Here is a 6,873-nt window from a genome sequence, read left to right as displayed (position 1 = left end):
AGCGCGCGCTCAGAGAGCTTCCTGCCCGCGAAAGACCGGGAAGGCGCGAAGCCACGCCCCCCGCCGGCTTCAAAAAAAGCGCGCGCGACTCCTCCGCTCTCCGCTCCTGCCCCGCTTCCATGTCCTGCAGGCCTCCACCTGCGGACAAAAAAACACAAGTCACCACCTGAAAACATGTAGCAGCGGCTGCCGCAGCAGCCGCTGAAGCACTCAAAACACATTAACATGCTGAGTACTCACCCAGCTGAGCGCCACAGGGACCCCCAGGGATTTGTGGCGCTGTGCCCAAGCTTCCCCCCAGGGCGGAGAACGCAGTGACCCCAGATGCGCGGTTTGCGTCCCCGCCAGGGAAGCATCCCTCATCCCCCGGGGCCGGCAGGGTTCTGCAGGGACCTCTCTCAAAGGGTAATGCAGATCCGCCAAGGGAGGGGTGGGGGTCCAGCAGCGCTGAGACCCCTGAGACCTCAAGACCACGGGGGTCCAAGTCTCTGTCCGATAAAAATAAAAAAAAAAAATTTTCTGAGGAGCTGCTTCCAGCAGCGACCATCCTCTGTGACCTCAAATTTTAGACTGGAGAGCTGGAGTAGGAGGAGCCCAAGCTGGAGGGGCCGGACAACACTCTTTTTTAATCTGAGGTGTTCTATCCTATGTGGGCTCCGCCTACCCACTAGTAATGACTGTGTCTCCCTTCCTTCCATCTGCTGCTGAAATCTAGTTTTTGCATCGCCATATTTTGAGAGCTATAATTTTTCCAGATTTTGGCAGACAGTCATGTGACGGCTTGTTTTTTGCGGGATGAGTTGACGTTTTTATTGGTGCCATTTTCAGGCACGTGACATTTTTTGATCGCTTTCTATTTCGATTTTTGGGAGGCAGAATAAACAAAAAACAACAATTCAGGAATTGTTTTTTTGTTTTTTTTTATTCTGTTCCGCGTGTGGTAAAATTGATAAGGTAGCTTTATTCTTCGGGTCAGTACGTTTACAGCGGTACCACATTTATTCGTTTTTCTATGTTTTGCACTTTTACATAATAAAAGCAATTTTATAGAAAAAATTATTTTTTAGCATAGCTTTATTCTGAGAGCTATAACTTTTTTAGTTTTCGGCTGATGGAGCTGTATGGCGGCTTGTTTTTTGCAGGACGAGATGACGTTTTCAGCGGTACCATATTTATTTATATTTGTCTTTTTGATCGCGTGTTATTCCATTTTTTGTTTGGCGGTATGGTGATAAAGCATTGTTTTTTGCTTCTTTTTTTTTTACCGTGTTCACTGAAGGGGTTAACTAGTGGGACAGTTTTATAGGTCAGGTTATTCCTATGTGTACTTTTATTGTTTTTTTTTTATAATAATATTTATTGATGGGTACATTATATTTTTATTTTTGGTGGATTATTTTTTTTCTTTTTTTTTTATATTTTTGCAATTTTTTTTTTTTTTCACTTTCTGAAAGTTTATATACTTTATCCCACTCTGGGACTTTCACTTTTTTTTCTCTGATCGCCTGCATGGCACAGGAATGCAGCACCATCCCTGTGCCATACAGGCTGTCAGCGCTGCACAGTGAGAAGATTGTTTGGAGATGCACTGCGCATGTCCAAACAATCTTCCTGCTGTCTGGTGACGACATCGGGTCTTCATGGCAACACCTGGGAAGCCTTTGCAGACCGCTGGAAGCCGGAAGAGGAGGTGAGTATCTGCGAACACCTCCCCTTGCCCCCGCAATGCTGCGATCGACTTCGATCGCAGCATCGCGGGGGTTAATGTGCTGGGAGCGGTGCAGGACCGCTCCCTGCACATAGTATCGGGTGTCAGCTGTGACAATCAGCTGACACCCGGCGGCGATCGCGCCCGCACAGCCTGTGTGTGCGCGCGATCGCCATGACGTACTAATACGCGTCTGGCTCTTAAGTCCCAGGGCACAGACGCGCATTAGTATGTCAAATGTTAAGGGGTTAAAAACGTTTTTCAAGCTGTTGTTCTAAAGTATTCTAATTTAGTGAGATAATGACTTTTGTGTTTTCATTGGCTGTAAGCCATAATCATCAACATTAACAGAAATAAACACTTGAAATAGATCACTCTGTTTGTAATGACTCTATATAATATAGGAGTTTCACTTTTTGTATTGAAGAACGGAAATCAATTAACTTTTTGATGATATTCTAATTTTGTGAGAAGCACTTGTATGTAGGGCTGGAGGCCGGGTGTTTACATATGTAGGGCTGGAGGACGGGTGATTATACAGTGGGTATGGAAAGTATTCAGACCCCTTTAAATTTTTCTCTCTTTGTTTCATTGCAGCCATTTGGTAAATTCTAAAAAGTTCATTTTTTTTTCTCATTAAAGTACACTGTGCACTCCATCTTGACTGAAAAAACTGAAATGTAGAAATTTTTGCTGATTTATGAAAAAAGAAAAACTGATATCACATGGTCATAAGTATTCAGACGCTTTGCTCAGTATTGAGTAGAAGCAACCTTTTGAGCTAGTACAGCCATGAGTCTTCTTGGGAATGATGCAACAAGTTTTCACACTTGGATTTGGGGATCCTCTGCCATTCTTCCTTGCAGATCCTCTCCAGTTCCGTCAGGTTGGATGGTGAACTTTGGTGGACAGCCATTTTCAGGTCTCTCCAGAGATGCTCAATTGGGTTTAGGTCAGAGTTCTGGCTGGGCCAGTCAAGAATAGTCACAGAGTTGTTCTGAAGCCACTCCTTTGTTATTTTAGCTGTCTGCTTAGGGTTATTGTCTTGTTGGAAGGTGAACCTTCGGCCAAGTCTGAGGTCCAGAACACTCTGGAAGAGGTTTTCATCCAGGATATGTCTGTACTTGGCCGCATTCATGTTTCCTTCAATTGCAACCAGTCGCCCTGTCCCTGCAGCTGAAAAACTCCCCCATAGCATGATGCTGCCACCACCATGTTTCTCTGTTAGGATTGTATTGGGCAGGTGATGAGCAGTGCCTGGTTTTCTCCACACATACCGCTTAGAATTATCACCAAAAAGTTATATCTTCGTCTCATCAGACCAGAGAATCTTATTTCTCATAGTCTGGGAGTCCTTCATGTGTTTTTGAGCAAACTCTATGCGGGCTTTCATATGTCTTGCACTGAGGAGAGGCTTCCGTTGGGTCACTCTGCCATAATGGCCCAACTGATGGAGGACTGCAGTAATAGTTGACTTTGTGGAACTTTCTCCAATCTCCATCTCTGGAGCTCAGCCACAGTGATCTTGGGGTTCTTCTTTACCTCTCTCACCAAGGCTCTTCTCCCACAATTGCTCAGTTAGTCTGGACAGCCAGGTCTAGGAAGACTTCTGGTGGTCCCAAACTTCTCCCATTTAAGGATTATGGAGGCCACTGTGCTCTTAGGAACCTTGAGTAATGCAGAAATTCTTTTGTAACCTTGGACAGATCTGTGCCTTGCCACAATTTTGTCTCTGAGCAACTTGGGCAGTTCCTTTGAGCTCATGATTCTCATTTGATCTGACATGCACTGTGAGCTGTGAGGTCTTGTATAGACAGGTGTGTGCCTTTCCAAATCAAGTCCTATCAGTTTAATTAAACACACCTGGACTCCAATGAAGGAGTAGAACCATCTCAAGGAGGATCACAAGGAAATGGACAGCATGTGACTTAAATATGAGTGTCTGAGCAAAGGGTCTGAATACTTATGACCGTGTGATATTTCAGTTTTTCTTTTTTAATAAATTTGCAAAAAACTTCTACATTTTCGTTTTTTTCAGTCAAGATGGGGTGCAGAGTGTACCTTAATGAGAAAAAAATGAACTTTTTAGAATTGACCAAATGGCTGCAATGAAACAAAGAGAAAAATGTAAAGGGGTCTGAATACTTTCCGTACCCACTGTGTATATAGGGCTGGAGGCTGGGTGGTTATATATGTACACACAGCTGCTGGTTCTGGGTCCCAACAGGTTCCCTTTAATCAATAAATCTTAACACCTCAAATTGTGGAACTTCTATTTCTTCTAAGAACTATTAATGAAAATGTACTTTGTGGGGGAAAGTCTGTAATGAGTGTAGTTTCAGAGCAGCCTTAACAACGTGCGCTATCTGGTGCAGGGTGTATAGGAGACCCCGAGCTCTCATCTGTAGCTGTAAAATGGAGTCCTTCTCTTCCGCCCGCTCTCTCAGCGCCAATCACACAGCGGCATGTACCAGCAGGCCCCGCCTCTTCCTGGACAGTCAGTCACGTGACCTCTGAGCGGACCCCGCCCTGCACTGTGGGCTGTACCATTGTTTGTGACTTCATCATTTGCCTGGGATTCTAAGAACGCTAGTGGAGCGGGAAGCGGACGAGAGCGGGCTCGGGCCGGTAAGAAGTGTTCTCATCACCTCACACACGGCGTCATACCGGCGGCGGCGGCGAGTGACCGCACTGCGCAGGCCCAGATCTGGCGTGTACGTCCGGTCAGCATTACTCTCTGGTGGGGCTCCGAGGGCCGCGGCGGTACAGGTGGCGAGAGAAGCCGAGTCCCCGGGAAGAGGGTGCCGAGAGAAGCCGAGTCCCCGGGAAGAGGGTGCCGAGAGAAGCCGAGTCCCCGGGAAGAGGGTGCCGAGAGAAGCCGAGTCCCCGGGAAGAGGGTGCCGAGAGAAGCCGAGTCCCCGGGAAGAAGGTGCCGAGGGGTCACATCAGTGTAGCTCAGAGCGGTAAAGAACGGACCGGGGTGCGGGGGCACCTGATGTGCGGCCCCGGGGGGCACAGGACCCACCGCATAGAAGCATGTTGCTGGCATTGTGCTGGAGGAATGTGACACACATGAGGCCTAGGCTTTCTCACACAGAAGATGGCTGCCGGCTAGCTTGTGTGAATCAGTTCACACGTCCTGTTCCCCTGGTCGATAGAGGAAGTAACATCTGTTACCTGCTGATGTCCCTGGCTCTTCTTTTGATTAGCCAGCCTGACACTGTCAGTACCGCCTCTTACCTGCTGATGTCCCTGGCTCTTCTTTTGATTAGCCAGCCTGACACTGTCAGTACCGCCTCTTACCTGCCGATGTCCCTGGCTCTTCTTTTGATTAGCCAGCCTGACACTGTCAGTACCGCCTCTTACCTGCCGATGTCCCTGGCTCTTCTTTTGATTAGCCAGCCTGGCACTGTCAGTACTGCCTCTTACCTGCTGATGTCCCTGGCTCTTATGATTAGCCAGCCTGACACTGTCAGTACAGCCTCTTACCTGCTGATGGCCGCAGCTCTTCTTTTGATTAGTCGGCCTGGCACTGTCACTACTGCCTCTTACCTGCCGATGGCCGCAGCTCTTCTTTTGATTAGCCAGCCTGGTACAGCGTCATTATGCAGCGCAAGGCCTGCTAATGAAAGCGCCCGGGCTGCCCCTGGTAAGAGGCGGTACTCCCTCTCCCATCCAGTGGCTGATGGAGTGTGATGTGCAAATTTTCATAAACTCAACTGCCGGCCAAATGCTCACCCTCATAGGTAGGCTTCAGTCATACGTTCAGTATTTGGTCCGAATTTTACTTCAATATGTGTAAGCCAAAATGAGGAGTGGAAATGTGTAATAGAAACACGTCACCACTTCTGTATTTATCACCCACTCCTGGTTTTGGCTTACAGATACTGAGGTTAATTACTGAACGTGTGAACGTGGCCTTGGTGTCCATTTACAGGGGCTGATAACCAGCATCAGGAATTCATAAATTGATGTTTGTTGTATTGTTAGCACATTCGTGTTGAGTCTTTTATAAATATTGTGCCCTGCCACCTGTTTTGCCATGAAATGTGGACCTTTGACACATCCCGTGGTGCTGATCTCGGAGGAGCGAGCTCTGGCTCTGGTATGTTGTTAGGTGACATCCTTCTCTTTATACTACAGGAGATTTTTAGTACTATAGAAAAGACTGAAGAATAATCCATACCAGTAGCGAATTGTAATTTTGCATCAGTGTATGTTATGAAAAATGCAACAAACAAAAATGTTTCTAAAACACCAGAAAAGAAAAAACAACCTTTTTTGCATTTTAACTTTGACATATTTTACTATAAGCTTTAGGCTGTGTTCACTTCTGTTTTGGAGCCAAATGCAGGTTTAGTTAGGAAAGAAATCGGAAGCTCATCGGACCCATTATAAGTTATAATGTAAGAAAATACCAATGGAGAACAAGACATCATAGATAATGAGGGGCATACCGCTAGATACCAGTTGAGCAAAAAGAAATAGACCATAAGTGTTTCAAAAAACCCCAGGGTACAATATAGTTAAGAAACAATGTGATGACTAAAAAATAAGTACTTTATTAAATATATTTAAAAAGACACACATTGTATGATTCCATATATTATCAGACATAATATGGGCAGATGAGGTAACAGAGGGTAGATCGAGACACAGCTGGTATCAAATATAAACCAAAGATGAAATCACGTAATCCAATACAATCAATTGGTCACAGCAAAAGGTGTGTAGGTCAGGTCACAATAATATTAATCATATGGTCTAAGCAGACGTCAACAAAAATAATCAAAAGTCAAATCCTACAACACACAATAATGCAAGTATTACATGAGTAAGGCTGGACAAAGCATATTTAGTAACAGGTGAGAGATAACCAACAGTGTCAGGGGAAGCCCCGACGCGTGTTTCCGTACTTCCTCAGGGGGCAGTGGTCCCTGTGACCTGACCTACACACCTTTTGCTGTGACCAATTGATTGTATTGGTTGGATTATGTGATTGCGTCTTTGGTTTATATTTGATACCAACTGTGTCTCTATCTATCCTCTGTTACCTCATCTGCCCATATTATGTCTGATAATATACGGAATCATACAATGTGTGTCTTTTTAAATATATTTAATAAAGTACTTATTTTTTAGTTATCACATTGTTTCTTAACTAT

General features: G+C 45.4%; 1 protein-coding gene across 8 annotated transcripts in view; it reads left to right on the top strand.

Annotated features, from left to right (window-relative positions):
- The first annotated feature begins 4,197 nt into the window (after positions 1-4,197).
- Positions 4,198-6,873, top strand: part of ZC3H11A (zinc finger CCCH-type containing 11A) — a 68,351-nt gene continuing 65,675 nt past the window's right edge. For 6 of the 8 annotated variants that reach the window (XM_073666557.1, XM_073666553.1, XM_073666548.1 and 3 more), the window contains exon 1: positions 4,204-4,336. The gene's annotated coding sequence lies outside the window, so the exon portion shown is untranslated. Of the gene's footprint in view, positions 4,337-4,410; positions 4,672-6,873 lie in introns of those variants that run through there. The other 2 variants (XM_073666559.1, XM_073666541.1) reach the window with 2 other exon arrangements.

Source organism: Phyllobates terribilis, unplaced genomic scaffold (assembly GCF_046119375.1).
Source record: "Phyllobates terribilis strain yellow unplaced genomic scaffold, ASM4611937v1 Scaffold_2__4_contigs__length_985480577, whole genome shotgun sequence".
NCBI lineage: Eukaryota > Metazoa > Chordata > Amphibia > Anura > Dendrobatidae > Phyllobates > Phyllobates terribilis.
The sequence above is the reverse complement of the archived record's forward strand: the minus strand, read 5'-3'. Positions and strand labels throughout refer to the sequence as shown.